We start from the raw sequence: 26,512 nt of genomic DNA, 5'->3' as shown, positions 1-26,512 counted from the left end.
ATCTATGACACCTTCCCCAAGAATAATGATCTTGGGAGTGATACGCCTTTACCTGACTGCATCGAGTCTTCTTCCACCTTTTCAGACTTTGAGGCAATCTCACTGGAACACTCACTGATGGAACTGTCTAGATGCCGCTCCGGCTCACCACTTGACCCTTGGCCAGCCAAGCAATATAAATCATTGGCCTCTTTTCTTAATCCCTTCCTCAACTACATCTGGAATGACTCGCTCAAAACCGGAATTTTCCCGGAATCTTGGAAACATGCCCTACTGGTCCCGATTTTAAAGAAAGCTAATACAGATCCTAATGAGCCGGTGAACTATCGACCCATTTCTCTGCTCCCAGCCCCTGCCAAGGTCCTTGAAAAGCTAGTGCAGCAACAACTGGCAGGTTTTCTTGAAACCCACGGCCTACTTCATAAATCCCAACATGGTTTTAGAAAGTGCCATAGCACTGAGTCTGCCCTTATAGAAATGGCCGACTCTGTGCTGTGGAAACTGGATGGGGGTTCCAGAGCGGTGCTGGTGCTGCTCGACTTGTCGGCAGCATTCGACACTGTCTCTCACCCCATCTTGATTGACCGTCTTCGGTCGAAGGGTATTCAGGGGAAGGCCCTGGAGTGGTTGACCTCTTTTTTGTCTAATCGCACCCAGGCAGTCTATACTCACCCTTTTACCTCTGTTAGCCGTACCCTGAAATGGGGTGTCCCTCAAGGCTCGGCTTTGAGCCCACTATTGTTCAATGTTTATTTTTCTCCTCTGGCTGAACTCATTGCAAGGTCGGGCATCATAGCTACTTCCTATGCAGATGATATTCAGCTGCTTTTCTCCTATGAGAGTGCCACGCAAACTACTTTTGATCCTTTGAAGGATTGTCTGCGGGACATTTCAAAATGGATGGACCATAACTGCCTCCGCATGAATACGGCGAAAACGGAGGTTGTCTTTTTCCATCAACCCTCCCCTCTTGATTCAACTCTCTGGTGGCCACAGGAACTCAGCCTTCCCCCTGTCCCTAAGGACTCTGTAAAAAATCTAGGGGTCAAGTGGGACTCTAATCTTTCTTTTAGCAACCAAATACAGACCGTTTCAGCCGCTTGTTTTTCCAAGATCAGGATGGTTAGGAAATTCATCACCTATCTCCCTAGGGATACTAGGAAAACCATAGTCCAGGCATTGATTACATCTCACCTGGACTATGCGAACGGCCTGTATTTAGGGTTGCCCGCGGGCCTCCTACATCGGCTCCAGACAGTCCAGAATGCGGCTGTTCGGCTGGTCTGCGGGGTTTCCCTACGCACCCATATTTCGCCACATCGCAGAGCATTACATTGGCTTCCAATCCATCAAAGAGCTGCATTCAAAGCCATGACCTTAGCCCATCGAGCAACTAGGGGTAGGGGATCGGCCTACCTCTCTGTTAGTATCCGTCCTTATTGTAACTCTCGGAACCTCCGTTCCAACTCCCAACATCTGCTTTCCATACCAAGATTCAGGAAAGCACGTTCTGGAGGTAAAACCTTCCAGGTTTGTGCCACAACTCTCTGGAACAAACTCCCGATCGCAATTAGGATGATCCAGGAAGAATTACCCTTTCGTAAGGCACTAAAAACTTTTCTCTTTTGTTAATTCCCCCAGGACTATTCACTCTGCTTTCACTCAGAAGCGCCGGGACACCCCGTTGGGGTAGCTGCGCGCTATATAAATTACACAAATACAAAATATGGCTAGGGTCCTACGAGTTTCTCTACGCAAAATAGGGTCTAATTCAGCAATGAGATCTAAAATGGAGTCAGCATTAAGCCTATACTTATCATATATTTCAGCCTGTGTCTGGGCAAACAAAGTGATGCGCAATCTAAATATCCTTTCACTAAGCATCCTCCTTCTCCTTCCTTCTGCTCTCAACCTCCACCTACGTGTCAGGACAATGACTGCTGCCATCCTCAAAGAGGTCTTGCTCAACTGTGGAACCCCCTAAGTACCCTCCAAATTGGTTTCACATGTTTTCCAAAAAAAAAAAATTACCACCTGCTCTTGGTACTTCTAAATTTAAGAATTCTTAAATGCGATTCCTTAGAAAATCGCAATTTGCGAATTTTGATGCATACACTTTTTTGGTAATATTTTGCGATTCCTTAAAATAGCAAATTTTTTAAGGAACGCAAATCCAATTGCGATTTCTAAAATTGCGAAAAATGCATTTTCACATGATGCATCTCAAAAAAGGAATTTGCATTCGCAAACAGCCAATTTTGCGATACGCACCGTTTGCGAATGCAATTCTGCTTGATGCATGTGGGTGATTATCTCTTGATGAAGTAGTTGTCCGCATGGCTGGGTGGCTATTGTGCCACTCTTGCAGGCTGCAGCTCTAGGACTCCAGTCAAGCAGGATAGGCTGCCATGACTCAACCATACCCACATGAACCTATTCTAATTATGATCTCTTTCAAGGTGAATCTAGGCTAAACATTTAGCAGGGCTGACTCTAGTTCCTTGTCCTGCTCCCTCCTGGCCTTGGTTATGCCGACTTGGATAATGCCCTGCATGTCCCTCTGATATGTCAGTGCCAGTGCTTAAAGACTGTATTAAGTATTGTATTGAAAAATAAATAGTATTTGCACCCTGCTCATCTTTTCCCCTCATAGCACAACACTGTTGAATCTACCTATTGAGGGGTAACACTATCAATGTTGAAGCAGGGGAAGTTGCATTGTGCCCAAGGCCCCATTGAACCCTGAGTATTGCTGTATATTACTTCCCATGGTGTAGTCCAAGGCCCCATTGACCTTGCTTGTACTAGGGTCCAGAGACAAATGCTAAACCACTGCTCCTATTGTAGAAAGACCGAAACCTATTTCAGAAATTGGCAATTACATGCAATAAGAAATCAAGATTGACAGAAAGAGATCTTCACCCTATGAGGACCGAGTTCAAAAAAATTAAACAAGTATTTTCAAAGATATTAGGCCAGGTTAATGAATACACTGTCAAGCCAGACCAAAAAAATCCATGTGTGTCTATAACTGCCCTCATCGCCTCTCTGCTGCTGCTAGAGAAAAATTCCATACATTATCTAGTTATCTAAAATACTTTAATAGTATTACAAAGCAGTGCATGTGCCCCTGAAAGTTCAAGTGGAGGAAGCTGCACTTTTTTGTGAAAATACACAATTTCTGCCCAATCAAAATATGACTCCTGGCTCCCATCATGTAGGTAGAGCCAAAACCCCTCTCCTGGTGATTCTAACATAATTGTCTGGTAACAGCTGCGCTTTGAACCAGGCCATAAAAGAGCAGTTCAAATGGATTTTATTTGAACATACAAAGGGTTACATCTTATGGGAACCTTCTCTGTGTACAAATATAATCAGATGGCTGTTGCCTTTCATACTGTTTTCGTTGGATATGTTTTTATCATAGAATTAACTGTAAATTCTAATGGCTCATAGCTATTGAATGGTCAGACACTGATTTTTTTTTACATGAAAATAAAAACAATGCTTGACAATTATCCACCCCCAACCACCACAGTCCATCTACCTGTTGCCTGGCGGCCAATGTGCAAAGTGTTTACTTTGGAATTTTCCACATGGAGAAAATTACTGGTATGATAATTAGTCTGCTATTTAGCTACAGCATTTGTAATATAATACCCCTCTTGAATGAACGATATTGTGCTCTATAGAAGAGTGGGATTATGCTCAATTTTATTCACAAGAAGCAAATGTTAGCTGTTTATAATGATGAACACATAAGAACTAATATAATACATAAATAAAAATACAATTTTGATCACAACTGTAAAAAAAAGAAAAAAGATCTTAAACATTTTGTCCAGCACTACGCAAGCATTTAGAGCATGCATTATTTAATTGAGGCGCCGCTCGATTTGCCAATTACGCAAATGAGAGAAGTTATCAAGTTTACTGATCCCACTAAATATTGTATAGAAGATGGTACTAGTACACTGTTTCTGTTCTGAGGGGGAACATTTTATAAATAATATGCCTCAATATAGCAATTTATGTGCTAAATGCTAGCTTAGTGCTGGACAAAGTGAGAAAAGGACTATGTCCTTGTGTTGAAAATTGTAGTCTGATTTAGTGTAATTTAAATTATTATGTGTTCAGATTTATACATGAGATAAAGTCCCCCAAGCAGTACATGCTAAGTATACTCAAAGTCACCAAGGAGTTCCATGACCCTATAGAAGAATGAGGCGGAAGGCCAAGTTTCTTTATACGTTATGGAACTCTGAGAAAAACATTCTAGCTTTTCTATAATTACCTAAGCAGTGCAAAAAATAAACATGGTACCATAAACATCTCCTTCTTCTTGTCCTTATATAGCTACAAAAACAGAGCAGAAGAAACAAAAGGTTTAATTATGCTCTGTGACCTGACCTGCCTTTCCCTGGCTCTGGCAGCAGGCATTGCTGGGGTGCATGCCTAATATAAAGAAATTAGAGAACGTTTCTTATACAGGGATTGCAGAATCCCATGTATTATAGATAAATAAAAGTAGGTGTTTGTGAACAAGACTGAGAGCAATCTTATACTTCTGTAAACCAAACTAGTGTACATCCCAGAGAGATCTTAAATTGCACATTTCGTATGAACATTGGAACTCTGTCTCTGCAAATAGGAAGATTACCTTACGATTTACTTAATGTTTTACTGTGGGAAATTGCACTATAAACTTTGTATACATCTCCATTTCCACAGAGTCTACAGGGGACATCCTACACTGTGTTAACAACATAAGAAGAGAGCTCACTGCCAGCTCCATGAGCAGTCCACTCTCACACTTGGATTTGAGGACTAGCTTCATACTCCTGGTCTTCGTGCAAAGAAGGACTCCCTTGAGAGCATAGAAAGTACGACAACACACACAGCCTCAGGGCACCATAAGTGCTGCACTTCCTGTCTGCCTGCTTGGCCTAGTGACAGCAGCACAGAACAAGTGCTGCTGTGTCTTCAGATGAGAAAAGCATGAATGCCTCTCAAGAAGGGACACTATTCGAATTGACTACTGCATTTCTACCATCAGTACAAAATACAATTCTCTAAGCAGCATGGCAAAAATGAGCAACATCACTTCCAATACATACCCCATTGATGATGATGGGCACATAACCTGAACACCAGCAGCTGCAAAAGTGCTGCTGCTAGAAGCAGTGGTAGAAAAAATTTACCAGGTAGCACTCCATTAGCAGTCTGACAAAGCTCATACAGTGGCAATAACAGGTTGATTATCTTGTTCTTATGTCATATAGTTTTTCCGAAAAAACTCACACAATACAGTCAACTCGTTTCATTCTGAAGAGAATATAGGTTTACAGCCCGCTGGAGTGGGTTATACCAGCCATTAAAGGAAGGCTTCAGGTGAGGGCTTTATTTTTTTTAACTTCAAATAATTTTATTGAAAAGAAATCAAGATGACCATACAAAGTATGTGTTATAAATAATGCAGCATCACATTCCAATCTTGCTTTTGAGAAGGGAAGGAATTGTACTAATAATACATAGGCAAATAATAGTAGAGAACAATGTACATACAATGAAACATATATGCAATATAGGAAATATGAAAGAAAATAAATAATGGAACTACTAGGGAAGTCAGGGTGGTTTGGGAACCTCCTTTTGAGATGATTTTGGTGAAGAATACTTCTTGGCACTATCATCAATAAATGTTGTAACAGGAGACCACAAGTCAACACACTTTTTAGCCATTTGAGGTGGGCATACAAAGGCATTGTCTAACCTATGATTATGGCACACAGTGTACCACCAAGCTCTGCATGAAATCTTCGAAAAAGTCTTTCCAGTTGGTAGTAATTTGTTGACAGGCAATTGCTAATAACAAATTCGATAATCTTAACATTAAGTGAGCCCCCGTTCAAGATAGAAGAAAGATTACCCAAAAAGATATGAGTAACAGAAAAAGGGAATGTAGTATTGTATAACAAATTAACTTGTAACCATACTTGCTTCCAAAAAGGTTGTATTAGTGGACAAATGAACAACATGTGAAACAAGTCAGCATTGGGGGAAGAGCAGGTCCAGCAAGTGTCCGGAGTGATTGAAAAATGTTTACATAGAATGGCTGGCGTATATAAAAGTCTATTGTAGACGAAACAATTATGTTTGTGTGGTGTTTGCTGCTCTAGGGGCTTTGCGTATTTTGGCCCAAATACCTTTCCAAAGTAATATTGGCCAGAATACAGCTAAATCTTTTTCCCATGCCTCTTCCATTTTTGTCTTCTGTCTATCAGTGTTGATGCCTTGTAGATGTTTGTAAATAGTAGGAGCTTTGGGATTGGTCATTAACACGGTGTGAAGTTGTGAAGAAGACTCCGAGGTGTCAGAAGTAACTGGTGTGACAGGGAGATGGGAATAACCTTCCAATACAATTTGTTTAAGTGCACTGTATTTATGAATAAAGGAAGGCGGTAAATTGAATGCTTGCATAAGCGTAGCAAAAGGCAAAAATTCTGAATTTGAAATTAATTGATGAATCCATATCAAACCTCTGTCTCTCCAAGTCCTCCAACATGCGATCAATTAAAGTCCAGAGAGGACAGTCATCTGCAGAGTCAAGCAACCACAAAGAGGCCTGATGCAGTAAAAAAGCCTTGTGATAAGCCTGGAAATCTGGGAAATTACCTCCACCCTCTGTTTTGGGGCGGATCAGTTTTGATAAAGACATATAAGATTTCTTCTTATTTAATAAAAGAGAGGATAATATGGAATTAATTTTTTTAATACATTTGGAAGTGATAGGAATTGGTATATTCAAAACAGTGTATAGTAATATGGGTGACAACATCATCTTTATGGTATCCAAGCGGGCCCACCAAGACAAATAAAGGGGATGCCATTTAGAGGTCAGATCCGCAATCTTTTGAAGGCATTTATTCATACATAATGTGACTGTTTCTGAAATTGAGGGAGTAAAGTGTAAACCTAAATATTGAATATGTTTTGGACTCCATTTAAATTGAGAAGCTTGAAATTGTGAACTAAAAGTATGTTTTGTTAGCAGTAGTATTTCGCACTTATCAGTGTTAAATTTGTATCCGGAAATAAGTGAATACGATTTCACTTCTGCTAAAAAATCTGGGATTGATTCTTCTGGTTTGGACAAGAAAAGGAGAATATCAACAGCATAGGCTGCGAGTTTTACGTGGACATTTGATGTTTGAAATCTGTAAATGTTTGTATTTTGACATAATTTGGATAAGAATGGCTCTAAAGCCAGGTTAAAAAGGAAATGAGAAAGAGTGCAGCCCTGATGTATCCCTCTGCGCACGTCAAAAAATGAGGAATCAAGCCATTAGCACACATTGCTGCCCAGGGATTAGAATAGAGAAGGGACAATACATTTATAAAATTGGGGCCGAATCGAAACCATTTAAGGGCATAAAATAGATGTTTCTCTTCAACCCTATCAAATACCTTTTCAGCATCTAGTGCAATTGCCGCCAAAGGAAGATTAAGACAAGAAGATTTGGACAGGACATCGAAAAAGAGCTGTGTGTTGTCTGTAATGACTTGTCCCTTCACAAATCCAGATTGTTTCTTACCTAATAACTCTGGGAGGTATGAGTCAAAACGTATGGCTAAGGCTTTAGAGAAAATTTTAAAATCAATATTGACCAGCGAAATTAGTCTATAATTTTTGCAGTATTTAGAGACTTTACCTTCTTTAGGGATAAGACAAATGTGAGCTTCAGAAAATGATCCAGAAGAGTAATATGAGGTGCAAAAGAAATTTACAAGTGAATGTAGTTTGGGTATTAAAAGCGTAGAAAAGTAGGTATAAAATTAACCAGTAAAGCCATCCGGGCCGGCAGCTTTGTCTTTTTTGAGAATCTGAAGTGCTTTTAAAATGCTGGGAAAGGTCTGATTCTAAGGGGGAAAGATCTAAAGGGACCTGTAGCTGCTTTTGAATGGTAGAAAAGAATAGTGAAAGTAGATGGTCCGTGAGTTGGGTTTTTGAGGAGTATAAAGATTTGCAAAAGATAGAACACTTGTATAACATTTCAGCATCTTTGAATATTAAAATGTGCTCATTAAAGACAGATTCGATGTTTAGTTTGTTTTGGCGGATCTTTAAGTAATTAGTTAAAATTTTTCCTGCCTTGTTTTTACCTCCTTAAAATTTCGTGCTACATTTTAATGAATAAAGTGAAGCATATTCTGTGGGTTTTTTGTTGAACTCTAACTTAGCATTAATGAGGGTTTTTAAACATCCTTCTGAGTGTAATGTGTAAATTGAATGTTCCAATGCCTCAATATCTTAAAGAAGGTCTCCAGTTATCTTGCATACAGCTTTTCATTTTTTTGCAACATAATCTAAAATAAAACCTCTAGCTGATGGCTTAAATGCATCCCAAATGATTGCTGGAGAGAGGGAGTCTGTGTTATTCCTTTCAAAATATTCAGTGGAAAATGAAGCAAAAGCTGTGGTAAATTTGGAGTCTAATAGGAGTGCATTATTAACATGCCATCTTTATTCCTGGGGAGAATGTCAAAGCCAATGGAAACTGGCGCATGATCCGATAAAAGAATAGGACCAAATTGTGCGTAAGTAAGGGATTGTGAAATGTTATGAGATACAAAAACATAGTCAATTCTTGATTGAGTATGGTGGGTAGTGGAATAAAATAAATATTTCCTAGTAGTTGGGTTACAGAGCCGGCAAGCGTCAAGCAATTTGTGCTGCTGGATAGTGTGAGTAAAAGATTTATGTGATTTGTTGGGTATGAAGGACACTTTGGAATTCCTATCTAAAAAGGGATCAAACACCTGGTTACAGTCACCAGCTAAAATAAAATTATCTTCAATACATTGAGAAATATGTTTTGCCAAAGCAGGCCAAAAAGAAGAATCTCCACCTGTAGGTGCATAAACATTAAGGAGAGAAATTAGAATACCCTTTAATGATAATTTAACAACGAGCCATCTCCCCACATCATCTGATTCTTGCCATAACAATGTAATTTGTAAAGATTTACGACATAGTATCACCACTCCATTTCGTTTGCCATCACCTGGAGAGAAATAAACCTCACCTACCCAGCCCCTTTTCAATTTTAGAGATTCAATATCTGTAAGGTGGGTTTCCTGTAAAAATACAATATAAGCATTCAATTTAGCCAAGTGTGATAAGACCCTTTGTCTCTTGATAGGAGAATTTAGACCCCTAATGTTCCGTGAGACTCACTTAAGTGACATGAGATGTAAAATGGAATGACAAAAACATATAAATATGACAATCCAATTCAATAAGATCAAAGATACAACAAAAGAATGATCCAAACACAAAAGCCCAATCCATTGCAAGGAAAATTGTATAGTTATGAAAAAAATAAAAAAAGGAAGAACTCTAGGCCAGTGAAAAACATAGAGATTAAATAAGCAGGGATAAGAAAGAGTGAAACAATCCAATACATAAGAATCCAAAGTTAAAACACCAAATTCCAATTTGTTGCAAAAATGTCGGTTAGTATTATAAGAGATCCTAAAGAAAAAGAGAAGTAAAATGAGTTCATAACGTAGAGAAATAAAGACAGTAGAAAACCAAGTAGAGAGATGAAAAAAAGAGACTAGTCAGACGAAAAAAAACGTGAGAATAGATGGTAAATGTACAGAGTTGTAAAAATATAGTGTAATACACAAAACAAGAAATGCATGGAAACTGTTTATTATTGTGATGACAGAAATACTTATAACTGTGAAAAGATAGGATAGAATGTAAAAATTGATGATACCATTGTGGGGAAAAATACGAATACAAAAAACAAGAGATAAAGCAAGGAGTAAAACGACTACCGTAACTATAACAATAGAAGCATAGAGAAAGTTTAAGCCAAAACCAGAATGATAGGAGAAAACATTCACAAAGGAAGAACTAAATAAGAAAAGGAATATAGGGATGTACTGCAGTATACAGAACGAAAAACAAAGGAAAGAAGAAACAATAGGAATATGAAGATGGTTCAGAATACAAAAGTCACCGTAATAGCAAGACAGGGAAGACTGTAAGACTTAACCAAAAACATAAGACAAAACAAGAAACATACTTACAATGAGGGTACATGACAGCAAGGGTGGGTGGAACCACATGGAACAAGCAGAACTTCGGGCAAGGACCGGAACAGCTGAGGAAGGGACATGCCAAACTATGAACAACACTATTTAGGTGAAGGATGAAGGAAAAGAAAAACAAGAGAATAAATAAACCTAGTGAGGAACATAACGTTAATATACACATAGAACACTGGTTCCAAAAAACATTAAAAGTAAATAACAGCAACCATAAGTCAAAAGGCTAAATGTAGCCCTTGGAGTATAATAGCCATTCAATCACTGAAGAACCTGCAAACAAATTGAGGTAAGATCAGACATGTGAGAATACAAAAAGTCAAGAGCCATGTGAGGAGGAAGGCCTTGAAAAATCCATTTGACTCGACTTATTTGAATTGATGAAGCTTTGCAATTGGACAGGTTCTTCATAAGAGGACGTTCTGTTGCTGAATGTAACTTTAAATATGCAGGGGTGAAAGAGACCATACATTGCTCCCATAGCATGGAGATCTGACCTCATGTCGATGAATGCTTTGCGTCTAGCTGCTGTAGCTCTTGAGTAATCCTGCGCAAAAAATAATGTAGACCCAGACCATGAAATCCGTGGAGTGGTCTCAGCAGCCAACAAAACTTTCAGCAGATCCGTTTATTCTAAGAAATAGAGGATAACGCCTCTGGGTCTTTGCGAAGAATAGGAGCTGCTAGAAACTCTACCCAGCTTATGAGTGCGTTGGATATTCAGACTGGTGAATTCTGGCATGTGTAGGACTTTGGGGGTAAAAGATTTGAAAAAAGAGATAGGATCTGATCCTTCGACTCCTTCATTCAAGCCATAAATACGTAAATTGTTCCTCCTATTGCGATTTTCTAAGTCATCAACCTGTTTTTGGAGAGTTGAAACTTGCGACTGCGTGAAAGAAATATTTTTGAGGTTTGGTCCAAGGCTGAGACCCTATGTTCCACAGTTGAGTTTCTGGTATCGAGTTGAGACCAACTGTCAGAGAGCATTTGCAATTGAGAGTTGGTTTCCTCCATAAAGGGTCTGAGAGCTCTTATTTCCCACAGCAATAGATCCATGGATACTGTGGAATCTGCCCTGGGTGGAGATGGAGGATTCTGTTTTAGGCATTTTGCGTTTGGTTTTCCTGGTGCAGAACGCGTTTGATCCATTATGCTGTTGCTGTCTTCAGACTCCAGAGATCCAAAATCCTCCACTGTTGAGAGCTCTGAGAACAGCTTTGAATTTTTAATAAAAACACGTTTTGGTTTGGGTGTGGTAAAAGAAGACCCTTTCGTTCTACCCATCAAGTATCAAGTCAATCAGCTAAAAGTCTTGTAAATGCTTAAAGCATTACACTAAGAGAACTCGGGAAACAAGGCAGGTGCTGAGAGCGATTTGCGGATATTACTCCAAGGAGGATCTGATATCCTCAAGTATCTCAAAACACCACATCTGCCAAATTGTGCCACAATTGGGGCTCACATTCGTCTCATACTGAGTATGAAAGCTATTGTAGCAGGGTTTCCGTTCTCCCACAGAACTGTGCACAGAGATCTAGAACCTGGGTGAGTTAGGGTGACCCAAAACTCACCTTTGTTTCAGAAATCCCCTTACCAAGCTAGCTACAGTGTCTCATCGGTAGTAATAACTTCCCAATGACTTAGACAATCCAGAACATGAACTTAGAGTACCTCAGGAATCGTGGAACACATGAACACTCTTTCGTTATATAATCATTACAAACCGAAACTAGGAGGCAAAAAACACACGTGCAAGTTTGAAATGTTTATTTTTCAATGCAATGTTCTCAAATGCAGTATCTTGTATAATATCAACATACATATTATAAAAATCAGAGTTAGCAGCATAGTCACTAGTCCATAGTAAACGAACGGTGATAGCATATTATAATGCAAAATCTATTGAAATCTGTATCACCTATATTTCGCGCACCCTATTCAGAATATTATATTATATCTAAGAAGGTCTCTTTAGGGTTCTAGCAGGGCGGGCCCATACCTCAAATTCTCAGTAGGAGGAGATCACATCAACAGCTACCAGCTCTCTGCATGCGAAGCATCAAGTGTGTTGATTCATTCCCTGTAACTCTATCTTAAACCCGAGTAGAGCCCAATGTTGGCAGCGACATTATTTGTGTTATGTCTAATGTGGTGCGAGGATCAGGCCTTCAGCAACCTTGTGTTAGGTTATTCTTAGAGGGTGCAGTTCTCAGTGTGCAGACATTTGTACCAAGTGTACCAAGCACGACTGATATCAGGGCAATAACATATTATTCTCAAATAAATCACATCTTTCGTCTAGGTTGAAAGCTACAATACCAATTAGGTGTCGTGCGCAAACTGAAGCCGAAGGAAAATATGGTGTTTAAACATTTAATAAACTCATGCTAACTTAACACAATATATAGAAACGCAGTAACCATATGACACTATCCAGTTACAATATATATGCTGGTAACATCAAAAAGTTGAAGAATTGCTTTGAAGTGCCAAATATGAAAACAAAATGTCTGTAAAGTCAAGTTTGCTCCTATCTCCTTAGCAGTTCACTGAGGGGGACCAAAGAGTCAGCTAACATAGTTTCTATAATCACCTCAGGTCAGAAGTAAAAGAGTTTCAGAAGAAAGTAGAGTTGTTGTCAAAATACAAGTAAAGTTGTGAAGAATCGCGGTGAAAAAGCTTCAACTTTGAGGATAATTAATTGTTTAGTGAAATTAGGGCATTCTCGCCCGTACTGAATATGCTTGAGTGCTTCCATCGCGCATACCGCAAGCAAAATGTCAGCAGCGGATCGCAAACCTGCCTCTGGGCTTAGTTCTTTAAAAGCTGCTTGGTCTCCACATAATAACTTGTGAAAATGTACACGCTTGAGTCAGGGGCTCCTAACATATCAATGCCTCTTTCTTTTGTGCTACGCAGTCTTTGTGTGCTGCGTCTTCTCCCCGAGTCCTGAGCCCTACGGGAATGCCTCCATGCCCTCTAGGCGCCAAGCCATGCCCCCCCAGGTGAGGGCTTTTAACAAGGGAGTGGGCCTTTAATGGCCGGCATAGCCCAGCTACAGTGGGCTATAAAGCTATTCGAACATTTCCCCCATCTGGGCAGAAGTTTCTAATTAGTAAATCAAAGACCTCACAGAGCCTGATGGGATTGAAATCCCCTTGGCTCCTAAGCCTTTGTTCACAGCTATTGCTGTGAATGATCTGCAGCTAACAGCCATGTGCAGTGACCTGGCGGTTAGCTTTTAAACATTGACAGCAAGAGCTATGAAAAGGGCCTGAAGTCATCCCCTGGTTCTCCCTGGCTTGGCTGACGTGCTTTTTGCAGTTCAGTCAAACCTGGGAGATGCAGAAGCTGAGCAGCATTTTCACCCCTCCCTCCATCTGTAGCCCTACTGCCACTGACCTACAAGAGGAGGGAAGGGTGAAGACTGCATGTGTCCTCCTGCATGGTCTTCCTTTCTTGTTCTAATCTCTGTTCAGATCCGCATGGTGACCAAGACTATGTGAATCCCCCATTCAACAATTTACATCATGTATTCAAGCCTCATTGTAAACCAAAACCCTGGGAGCAAAGAAGCATGCGACATCCCATTAAAGCAAGGCAGCCATAGTATGTTCAAAAATATTGCATTTTATAGTGGAAAGGGGGTGGTTACAAGTTACATGCGTAAATTGGACCCGATTACAACTAAGGGAGTAAAAAACTATATAGTGTGCTATATTTTTGCTTTTTTTCAGTTCATCTTTTAATGTTTGTAAGTTGTAACATGTGTGTGATTTTAAAATGTATGTTTCTGCAGTCTTGCTGAATTCTGCACGAGCGATTCGGATATCCTTTGAATATATATATATATATATCTATATATATATAGATATATATATATATATATATTCACTGAAAAAACCATAGGTTTTAGGCCATATATAGTTAGGGATTAGCATTTACAAAACCTTTAATTTACTCGCACAAAACCATAGAAATTCGCATATATAGTTAGATGCAATAACTATGAATCGCGCACCCGCAACCCACTGCTGATGATGTCACATATTACATCATTCATGACATGGTCAGTGACATCACTGATGACATCACTGATGACATCTCAAATGACATCACTGATGACATCTCAAATGACAACATCCAGTGACTGTATGTTTCTGTAAAGTTAAAATATGTCTTACATATTGAAGAATGAGTGGATGTATAAGTGTTTGGATGAAGGATTTAGTAGGTGCATGACTGACTGTATGAGAGAATGATTAAATGTGTCTCACTGAGTGCATGGGTTAGTGACTAAACTGTCTTAATTTGTGCATCATTATTACTGTAGTTCTGTAAACTGCTGCATGTGTTGATCAGTAGCTATATGAGTAACTATATGGGTTATTGATTGGTTGCCCAAATATTTGTATGGGAGACTGGGTGTGTGTGTGGGGGTGGCTGGGAGGTGTGTGACTCTGTGCATAGATGTGTGAGCAGTTGATTCAGTAGATGTATGGGTTCAAAAGTGCATGTGGAAACAGCTGTATGGGCGGTTGACTATCAGCATGAGTGCATTAGTGAATAATTGGATTTCTCAGTGCTACATGTCAAAGTAAGTACATATGTAAAACACAGTACATGTAAGAGTTGACATATATAAATAACTGTGCATAAGAGCCAGTGAATGTGTGAGTGGCTGTATGGATCATTGTGAACTTGTATCAGGGATTGTATAAGAGAGTAAATATGTGTTAGTATATGTTTGTTTAAGTAAGGTGTGTATAACTGTATAGTTGAAGAAAAGGAGGTGTGATTGATTCTTTGCATGACTGACTAGGTGTGTGAGTAACTCCATGGATGAGTAACAGTCTCTGAGTGTCTGTTTACACTGAGTATATCTAAGGTTATATTAGAGTCTGAAGAGGTTCATGGTATTATCAGTGATGTGATCAGTAATGTCAAATGAGATGTCATCAGTGATGTCATCAGTGATGAAATCAGTGATGTCATTTGAGATGTCATTTGAGATGTCATCAGTGATGATACCTTGTTTGCTTGGACTTCGCCGTGGGCTGTTCCCTGCACCTGTGGTGTTTTTCTTCTGCCGCAGCTCCTCGCCGGACCCGCTCCGCGGGTCCCGCTTCGCGGTGTGGAGAGAGGCGCCTTGAGCATAGAGGGACTCTGATCTTGGACACCGGACTCTGGGCTTTGGCAGGCAAGTACAGGGCTGTGAGCGGACCCGCAGGGACTCCAACTCCCAGGAGCCCCTGCGTGAGGTCAACCCACAACACCTGGGTCGCTCTCCCTGACTGCCACGCCCCCCGCCCTAGCATTTGAAAGCAGCCTCCTTCCTGATCGACGTGGGATACCTTGTTTGCTTGGACTTCGCCGTGGGCTGTTCCCTGCACCTGTGGTGTTTTTCTTCTGACGCAGCTCCTCGCCGGACCCGCTCCGCGGGTCCCGCTTCGCGGTGTGGAGAGAGGCGCCTTGAGCATAGAGGGACTCTGATCTTGGACACCGGACTCTGGGCTTTGGCAGGCAAGTACAGGGCTGCGAGCGGACCCGCAGGGACTCCAACTCCCAGGAGCCCCTGCGTGAGGTCAACCCACAACACCTGGGTCGCTCTCCCTGACTGCCACGCCCCCCGCCCTAGCATTTGAAAACAGCCTCCTTCCTGATCGACGTGGGATACCTTGTTTGCTTGGACTTCGCCGTGGGCTGTTCCCTGCACCTGTGGTGTTTTTCTTCTGCCGCAGCTCCTCGCCGGACCCGCTCCGCGGGTCCCGCTTCGCGGTGTGGAGAGAGGCGCCTTGAGCATAGAGGGACTCTGATCTTGGACACCGGACTCTGGGCTTTGGCAGGCAAGTACAGGGCTGTGAGCGGACCCGCAGGGACTCCAACTCCCAGGAGCCCCTGCGTGAGGTCAACCCACAACACCTGGGTCGCTCTCCCTGACTGCCACGCTCCCCGCCCTAGCATTTGAAAGCAGCCTCCTTCCTGATCGACGTGGGATACCTTGTTTGCTTGGACTTCGCCGTGGGCTGTTCCCTGCACCTGTGGTGTTTTTCTTCTGCTGCAGCTCCTCGCCGGACCCGCTCCGCGGGTCCCGCTTCGCGGTGTGGAGAGAGGCGCCTTGAGCATAGAGGGACTCTGATCTTGGACACCGGACTCTGGGCTTTGGCAGGCAAGTACAGGGCTGCGAGCGGACCCGCAGGGACTCCAACTCCCAGGAGCCGCTGCGTGAGGTCAACCCACAACACCTGGGTCGCTCTCCCTGACTGCCACGCCCTCCGCCCCACCTCCTCCTCATTTATATTTGCACTAGGATCCCGCTGCGCGGGAGCGCGCGGGAAGGCGCCGGGAGAAGCCCGGGACAAGGGCGGGACCGTCTAAGGCCGTCATAGGCCGGATTAGGCTGGGCTGGGCCTACCCTCTTGTGTTTGTTATTTGAAACCTGGTCCTATCAACTATTATAGCCCCCCGCCGTATATATCCTACCATTAATTGTTATGCCGTCCCCGGCAAGGGAGAGCACCCCATTGAGGCAGGGAGGTGTTAAAAACAGGACCCTAGAGAACTATTTCTCCCGGGCGGTGGGGAAGGGGGACAAGGAGAACAACTTATCCCGGCTAAGGGCAGAACGGAGACGCTCAATAGATAACCTGAAAAATACTCCCCCTGGAGACTACCCCACCATGTCCAGGGAGGAGTTGACCCCAATAGATGATGTCCCACTCCTGCTGAGGGATTGTACGAACGCCTCACCAGTTGTAGCCATAAGCACTGTTCCCAATAAGCCGCGCGGGTGGGCGCGCGCGCACGGACTTCACCCCAAGCGCGCAGTGCGGTGAATTTAGCGCGCACACAAGGACATCTAATCCTTCAATTCATGTTAATTTCAGCGCCCTTGTGCGCAGCAATTAACATGAATACTACTTCAAAGGGTTTACAATCAGCCCCGCAACGTACGCTATTAAGAAAGGAATAACAGTGTCTCCAACACTACGTGTGCTTTAGCACACGCTGTGTTGGAGACGCTTTTCTTTTCTTAATTGTACAGTCTCTCTCAGGAGCGAGACAGCTGGAGTGCAATCAACTCAGAGACACTGCAGAGGAATTCGACGCTGAGACAACTCCAGGAGGTCGCTGGGCACAACAGACCGGAAGTATTGCGAACACCAAAAGAGATGACAGCTGTCAAACACTGGAACAGGAGTAACTTCAAAGCTGCAGACAGCAGGGACGCCGGAGCTTCGAACACCAGAATATCCAGCCCTTTACTGGCGTCTGCTAGACTGCGCCTCACCATTGTCAGAGAGACTGCAGCGCCTGAGCTAAGCTCCTCCAATAGTGGGCGTCGGGAGAGGCCGGTTCACACTGAAGGAGAAAGACATTTCACAAGAGCCGCGGGTTGCTGGGCTCCTTCTGAGAGTTTTCACACTATCCTGATGAGCTGTCACTACTACCACATGCAGGAACGGTCAGTAGTATCACAACCAAGGCAGACCCATTCACAAGAAATCACAGAGAAGCACTACTTTTCACAAGCAAGTGCACGACTGTAAAAGTGTTGTTAAAATGCTGAGGTCGAAACACAGGTGGAATTGAACTCAGGGAATGCGGGGTTATTGGTGAATATATCTGCACCAGGTAAGGGCAAATGTGCAAAAAGCGAGTCCGTTCATGATTTCACTAGAAAAAACAGTTGCCGAAGGGGAGAAGCCTCGCATATGGTGTTAGAGGCAAAAAAGGCGTTCAACTCATGGAAAGGTCCTTTAATTTGAGTCCCCTGAGAACTTTGGGAAATTCCACACACCTCCAGCACTGAGGCACCTCCCATAGTTGCGTACCTTTACCATGCAAACACATTTATTTTGGTGATGGCATTATGATTTACAGGAAAAAGATTTGTTTGTATGTAGCGCCAAATACTGCATCTAGAGAGCCGAAGCTGAGACCCTGCCCCGCCCACGCCTCCTTGCCACTGAGGATAAAGGAGAGAAGGGAGAGGATGTGGCTTAACGGCTAGGGCGGCCGACTTTGTAGCTGGGGAACCGGGTTCAAGACTCGGCGTCGGTTAAACATCTTGTGATTCAGTTAAATCAGCGGTCTTCAATCTGTGGGGCGCGACCCCCAGGGGGGTCGTGGAGTCCTGGGAAGGGGGTAGCAGATTCTGCAGAGTGCAGTTCCTGGCATTGGGCTGATCGAGGGTGCTCACGGCGGAGGTCTAATTCACACCGAGGTGTGAAAAACATCAACGCCTCGTTAACAAGTAAAAGGTCTTTTAAAGACCTGTCAAGTACTTGGGTGTGATTGTGTGTGTGTCCCTGAAGCTGTTACAGCTGGGCTCACATACACGAGTTGGGGGGAGCAGGGGGGAGGGGTGGGGGGGGGGCTGGGGGAGTGGCTGTAGTGTAGCCCTTTGAGTTCAATGGATGTTGCGCACCTGGAGCTGTGGGTCCCGTGACACGTCCCCCGCCCCCAGCAGGGAGGCACAGAGATGCCCTCCCATGAGTGGGAAAGAGAAGGAAGACGACACAGAGAGATACTGACCTCCCCCCCCCATGAGAGAGGCACAGAAAAGGTGGATGGATGAAGGATAGATTGGTGAAGGATAGATGTATGGATGGAAGAATGAAAGGGTGGACGGAAGGATGGATGGATGAATGATGGATGGATGTGTAAAAAGATGGGTGGATGAATGAAGGGTGAATGGATGGATGAAAGGGTGGATGGATGAATGATGGATGTATGGATGGAAGGATGAAAGGGTGGATGGATGAAGGATGGATGTATGTATGGATGGGAGGATGAAAGGGTGGATGTATGAAGGATGGATGTGTGTATGGATGGGAGGATTAAAGGGTGGATGGATGTATGGATGGATAACAGGCTGCATGGATGAATGATGCATGGATGGATGTGTGAAAAGGTGGGGGGATGAATGATGGGTGGATGGGTGAAAGGGTGGGTGGATGGATGTATGGGTGAAAGGGTGGGTGGATGGATGTATGGATGAAAGGGTGGATGGATGGGAGGATGAAAGGGTGGATGGATGAAGGATGGATGTATGGATGGGAGGATGAAAGGGTGGATGGATGAAGGATGGATGTATGGATGGGAGGATGAAAGGGTGGATGGATGTATGAATGGATAAACGGTTGCATGGATGAACGATGGATGGATGTGTGAAAAGGTGGGTGAATAATGGGTGGATGAAAGGAAGGGTGGATGGGTAAAGGATGGGTGAATGGATGGATGATGGATGTATGGATGGATGTGTGAAAAGGTGGGTGGATGAATGATGGATGTATGGATGGAAGGATGAATGATGGATGTATGGATGGAAGGATGAAAGGGTGGATGGATGAAGGATGGATGGATGAAAGGGTGGATGGATGAATGATGGATGGATGGATGTGTGAAAAGGTGGGGGATGAATGATGGGTAGATGGATGGATGAACGCATGGATAGGTGAAGGATGGATGTATGGATGGGAGGATGAAAGGGTGGGTGGATGAAGGATGGGAAGATGAAAGGGTGGATGGATGTATGAATGGATAAAAGGTTGCATGGATGGATGTGTGAAAAGGTGGGTGGATGAATGATGGGTGGATGGAAGGAAGGGTGGATGGGTAAAGGATGGATGTATGGATGGAAGGATGAAAGGGTGGATGGATGAAGGATGGATGTATGGATGGAAGGATGAAAGGGTGGAAGGATGGATGTGTGAAAGTGTGGGTGGATGAATGATGGAGGGATGTGATGAGGTTTAACAGGCGCATTTATGGTTGTCAAAAGTTGATGATGAGGAGTACCAGTTTCTAGAAACTTTTGTTGGAAGGGGGTCCTTACGCCTAAAAAGATTTTACAAGGGGGTCTCGGCATCAAAAAGTTTGAAGAGCTCTGAGTTAAATGAAGGACCTTCCGTTGTGCCTGAAACACGTTGATGTGGTTTTAATATCTTTTGATCTGTAACTAGAAACTATTTTTTGTGAAAATCTGCTGATTATGCAGCGGATGCCAGGTTGTACCTAGAAGACCAGGCATGCCTGACAAAGGGTCTTGACAACTTTTATTATAATATGTTATCAAAAACTACTTTGCATTTCAATTGACTTTCCATTAATTCATATTTAAAAGACACATTAAAAGGTTCTAGCATGCAAAGAAGGTGTTGGCACAAAACCAGCGCTTGCTTATCCGTGCGATTTGCAGCTAAAATCGGGCATCAAACCTCTGTGTGAGAAGGTGCAGCTCCTGAGTTTCAACCCTCACGTAGCTCTTCTCTATTGAAATATGTGAACCGGGATTAGAGGGAAACCAGCCAATCAGAATTAGTTTGCTCTCATTGGTCCGTCGTCAACGTTAGTTTGATAAAGAACGGACAACACCCAGGCTTGATATTGGAGATTGCATGAAACTGATACTTTAACAGTTTCCTCTCTGGTCCGCAAATAATGATTGGGTGTAACTATAAACTGAAAACAAGTTTGGGATTGAAGGCTGTCATCATCTAGCTTTATTTCTTTGTTTTCGATCTGGAATAAAAAAAATTGATTTATTTAAATTACCGCATTAAGGCTTGATATTAGATGGTGTTCTTTTCTAATGAGAGTGCCTACTTTCCGGTACTCTCTCTGGTCCGTACAGAATAATTGTTTGCAGTATACATGTTGATACAGGGATACGGATTGGTGGGTTCTAATTTTGCATCCTTCTACATAGTTATAGTATTGAGAGTTTGAGCTAAATTTCTCAACTTTAACAAAATGATTGTACTTGGAGCAATATAGATACAGCACTATGCTGCAATGGTATATTGATTGAATTAGAGGTAATAGCTCTGTTTTTGTACAAATGTTGTGCCTTAAGGGTCAGAGCTGCCGACTCTGAAGCTAGGGAACCAGCTTGGAGTCCGGTGGGAAGCTCAAACACCCTGTGATTCTGTGCAAATTACTTAATCTCCCCATGCCTAAAGATGAAGGTGTCCGTCTGTAATGCAACTGGTGCTCATGTAAAGTGCTCTGATACCCTTGCGTCGAGATAGCGCTATAACAAACTGCAAAAAGAGACTTGCTGCAGCTGTCCACTCTTATTTGTTATCATCAGCCTCCCCTTCTACGCTCCTCCTCCAGCCTCATTTACTCCAGAGTATGTTTTCATGTGATGTTTACTTTTTGCTTAGTTTTCTACATAGCCTTGACTCGACTGGAATGTATTGGAGCGCTCAGCACTTTAAAGAAACACCACTTACATTGTACAAGCGCACGTTCATTTTGCTTTAGACACTGGGAGAATAAGTGACTTGCCCAAAATGACACGGATTGTACCGTTTTTTTTTTTACATGCCCATCCATGCCCAGTGCCTGTCTGCTGACCAGACAGACGGCTTTGTCTTCGGGGGCTTTCCTCCAGTTTGCCCTCATTGAAGCAGCCGGCTGTGCACAGAGCATAGAAGCACAGGCTGCCTCTCTGCACCCCCTGGCACTTCACTCCTTGCGGCAGACACTTGTTGCAAGCTGGCCACACGCCACACTTTATTAGGAGATAGAAATCACGAAATCAGCCCGCCTGATGACTGAAAAGGAGATTCCGAAATTATCAAGTATTATTGGAGGTATGAAGTTGCCCTTGCCTGTATGGTACTTTTTTATTGGCTTTCGTCCAGGGGGGATGCTTTTGGGCACCTATCTTATGCAACAAAAATGGGCCTGATAATTTTTAACTTATGCTGCCAGCGTAAATCATGCCTGAAAAATCCCACATTTAGACCTAATTCCCTTTATGAAGACACTTGGAAATGAAGACTTATAGCCCTATCATGAACTAAAGACAGCTGACTGACAGGCGTGGGAGCTCCTTGTAATACTGTACAGTCTCGTTAGTAGATGCCGGCTTAAGGAAATGTAATGTTGGCCTACCCCGCATGAAGACATTGACTGGAGACATTCATTTATTAATGATGGACTTTATCAAATTCCATAGAAAGCGTCACAAACTCAACCTGCCACATAAAATGCACATCTCGCGTCCAAGGGCACAGTCTTATTCCAGTGGTTGTAGTGATTTCTGTAACTTTGAGATAGAGAGCTTCCTCCTCACACATTAGCTTTTCGTCCACAGCCCACAAATATCACACATGTGGCTCTTGTGCCTCGAGTTCTTCGTGACAGTGAATAGAAGCTTCTGCTCTAAGTGGGCCAGGACCTGCCCACTATGTACAATGGAAAATAAACAATTATTTGCAATGCAATAGGTGTAACGTTTGCGAGAGTTTGGGCTATTGGCATTGTAAATGATAATGCCTTTTATTTAAGTGTTTTGAAAACCTGCAAGCTGTGCGTAAACACTCACTTTTTACTTATAGTCCTTGTGTACCAGGAGCAGGGCTGGCAGTAACTGCTCTGCTTTTACTGTCAGCCTTGCTTCTCGTAAGCAAGGACTATAACTACAAAGTGCGTGTTTATGCACCGCTTGCAGGTTTTCAAAACACTTTAAAAAAGGCATTGCCGTTTACAATGCCAATAGCTCAAACTCCTGCAAATGCGAGACCTGTTGTATTGCAAATCCTTGTTATTTTAGGGTTTTAGTACAGACCTAGAACATGTCGCTTTGTAGCTACTGGCTGAGGTGCGGCAGGTGCTGCAGCATCAAAGGGCATAGAAGAGACTACATTTCTTAGGGGACATGGACAGCCTTGGGGAGAGCTGAACCTTGGTCTGGCCTGGCTCTAAGAGCCAGATCACGAGCCGAGCCACAAAAGATGTAACTCGGGTAACAAATGTGAGGAAAATGGTAGACTAGAAAATAGAAAAACATGGATTTTTCATCATATTAAAGTGCTTCAATGGCGAGTATACGATATTTCATGGAACTGAGTGATATTTATTGAAAGTAATATTTTTTTGAACATGAAACATTCAAGAATACCGTCGTAGCCGTACGGTTTTGACACAAATTATCCAAAACTTGTCCGCTTCGGGTGTGGTCCTGCTATAAATTGAACCACAGCCTGGCCCAATTGCTTTGTACTAGTCATCTTCAAGTGAATCCAGTGATCCCACGCCCAGCAGCACTAATTTCTGAGGACCATTACATATTTTTCCTCAACAAACTTTCATACAGAAACACAGACAGAAAACAATGCACATCTTCTGAGCTAAGCTTTGAGCCCCGGCACTTTTTGTTTTTCAAATTAAGCACTGCTTCCCGCAGTATTTGGCAATTGTTGAAGTTGCCAAATGAAGATGAACGCTGCAGTCTACAGCAAGAAGATTCCATCTTTTCACAAAAATTAACTTTAAGAGGTTGACACAGCTGCACATGACCAGCTTTCGCGGGTGGCACCCAGTACAAGATTCTTTTTTTGGTGCCCTCCTCTCATAGTCCTCTTTTCCACAAGTTCACCCACTGCCATTTTCCAAGAGTGCCCATCATCTCTCCATAGACCCTCTCTCATATATATTTCATTTTATTTTATACCAGTGTAGGATGTCGGATGGCACTTAACTTGTGTGAATGGCCCTCTTCCACACTACATGTTTTCCTGGATGTCACACATTTCACAAACTATCTCTGACGGAATATCCACACATTACTCCGTAGCTTGCACATATAAATATATTCTATAATTGTGTATATATGCGATCTTGTATAGGCTCCTAACATTTCCCCACCCTATGAACAGTGCTCGAGTTGAGGATCTTTAGTAAAATCATATTACGGTACCACTATTGGAGTCCTGTGCTTTTCTGAACCCGAAGTGTACTTGCCTGTGTAACCAATTCATGTCTTGGCATGTGTATCTAAATTGAAAACCTGCTTTAAGACCATTCATTTGGTGCTGCATGTGTGTGTGTGATGCACTGTCTTTTCACTTTTATAAGCGAAAGTTTGGAGTGATATTTGGGGCTGCACCCCCACGCGTGGTCTGGTTCCTGGCGCACATAGTCTTGGTTGCAGCGCACAGAGACCTTACACTGCCGCACAGAGAGGAAAAAAATTAGAGGGAACATTGGCCATGAGTATAGCCCCAGCTATCAGCCCAAGTCCTACTAGGGTGACCATTGATTTAGTCTCCCCACCCCCTCCAGCCCCCAAGGTTAGGAAAGCCAAACCCAAGCCAGCCACTATGCAAGGCGTATTTGGGCCCCCTCCTAATAAACGTAGGAGGAAATCGAAGGGAGCCCAGGGGAAGAGCAAACCCAAAGTCTCTCACTCAGATTTTGGGAAGCCTTTAAAAACTCCCTTATTAGCAGCGAAATTAACGTCTGAATCACATCCCAAACCTACAGCTCAGGAGGCCCTAGTTCCCGCCCCGACAAAAGATCCAGGAACTAATATCGCTAATATTCCTCTCTCTGTTGTCCCACTGGGAAACCTGGAATTCCTGCTAAGGTCCCTATTACTACCGATTAGCGAGAGCATAAAAAAGATTGAGATCAGACTAACCATTCTGGAGGCCACGCTAAGTAGCTTGAAAATTCCGGCTGGTCACCAGGGAAGGCATCTAGATCCCACCTCCGTTACATCAGCCCTCCATCAGCCTGCAAATAGTGCAGCAAATCCAGCCCCTCCACAAGCCGCGAACGCGGCGGTTTTGCAACAACCCTAGAGGACCAAGCCTGCACCAACCAAGTCCCTTAACTCCAACATGCCCATTCCTCCTGCAGGTCCTGTTCTTCCTGCACAGCCGGTAGATAGTACCACATTAACTCCTCTAATGAAGCTTCCCCCGAGACCACGTAGGCCTAACCTACCCCCAGAGACTAATGACTTCACTGTAGTCATGGCGGGTGTCCCCCCACTCGAAGTAGGTGAAACTGAGGACTTTTGTTCTCTGAAAAGTAGGGTAATTAAGTGGTTAAACATAAATAGACCCCTCCCGATACACCTAAATAATGAAATCATAATGGTAAGAAGGGTGCCATGGGTGGGGAGAACACAAAAATCCATAATAGGGGACTGCATATTGGTGAGCTTTAGGGACACAGGAACGGTTTCCTATATATGCCAAGGGAAGAATAGATCTAGGGAATCCACTATCCAAACCCTTCGTGTGTCTTTCTTTTTTCCCATTATCCCAGTCCCATTGCAGCTGCCCCAAACTCATGATAACTGGGAGAGGGTTGGCAGGAGGGGGAGACACCAGGACTTTAACCCCAGGCCATTATTTGGCCGACCAGAACCACCCTTTCGCACCTACAACCGGTTTAACTGTCTGAATGGCCTAGAGGGGGTAGATTGACAAATGGATAATGCCCCCCAGGGTGACAAGGAAAAGGGCGCTTCGGCAGAGGTGTTGGAGGACCAAAGGTCTCAGGCTCAGCAAATTCCACCGAGTGGTGTTGGGAAATCCGTGTATGCTGAACCTAAGGCTACAGACATAGAATGTATAGGAGGGGGACATGGGCTGGACACGCAAGGATCAATGCAGGAGATACCAGTAAGGCCCCAGGGGGGTTCAGAACGGAGGGGGGAGGGCGTGAGATTGATCTCCTGGAATGTAGCAGGCCTGGCAGGCAAATTTAATAATAAGGAATTGGTTGACTTTATTAGAAAATTTCATGTTATATGTGTGCAGGAGACATGGGCCCCGGTGAATAATTATCACTTACAGGGGTACAAGTGCTTTTTTGTTCCCGCACGGAAAACCAGATCAGGGAGAGCAATGGGCGGTTTGTCCATTTACGTAGATTTAGACCTCCCAGGCACCTGGTCTGCCCCAGATTGGTACTCTCATGGGATTCAGGCAGTTCGGTTCCTCGGGAAGGGGTTCAGATTTTCTATTTTTAACATTTATAACACTGAGATAGCGGACAATCATATCCCGCTACTAGCTGAACTGGACCATAGGTTGGGACAAGAAACTACATTCCAAAATAAGGGGCAGTCTCATGGGCTGCTTTTAATGGGAGACTTTAACTGCCATCTTTGTCCGGCACTGGTCAAGGTAAATACAGACTGGTCACAATGCCCTATGAAGAAGGGGCCGCATTTTTCTCATACGCCTACTGGGTCTGCTCTCAGTTTGCTTCAGCTTAAGTATGACTTAGAGCACACCATTAATATGATAGATCCCCAGAAGGATGGCACACTTCCACCAACCTTCAAGGGCAGGGGTTGCTCATCTATTATAGATTTTATTCTGGCTTCGAGATCCCTGATAAATAAAATAATCAGTGTAGGGATTGAATGGAGCTGTTTCAGCGACCACAACCTTCTTGTTTTGGAGCTCACGTATAGGGTGGGCGCTGGAACCAGAGTCCATCGTACAATCGAGGAGAGGGTCACAGACCAAGGCAGGAGACTAAAATGGTCCAAAATAGACGGGGTAAAGTTTTATAAAACCTTGGGTGACAAGGGTAAATCGGCCATCAACGACTTTCTAGACCTAGAAGT

This window comes from Lissotriton vulgaris, chromosome 3_1 (genome assembly GCF_964263255.1).
Source record: "Lissotriton vulgaris chromosome 3_1, aLisVul1.2, whole genome shotgun sequence".
In the NCBI taxonomy this organism is placed as follows: Eukaryota; Metazoa; Chordata; class Amphibia; order Caudata; family Salamandridae; genus Lissotriton; species Lissotriton vulgaris.
The sequence above is the reverse complement of the archived record's forward strand: the minus strand, read 5'-3'. Positions refer to the sequence as shown.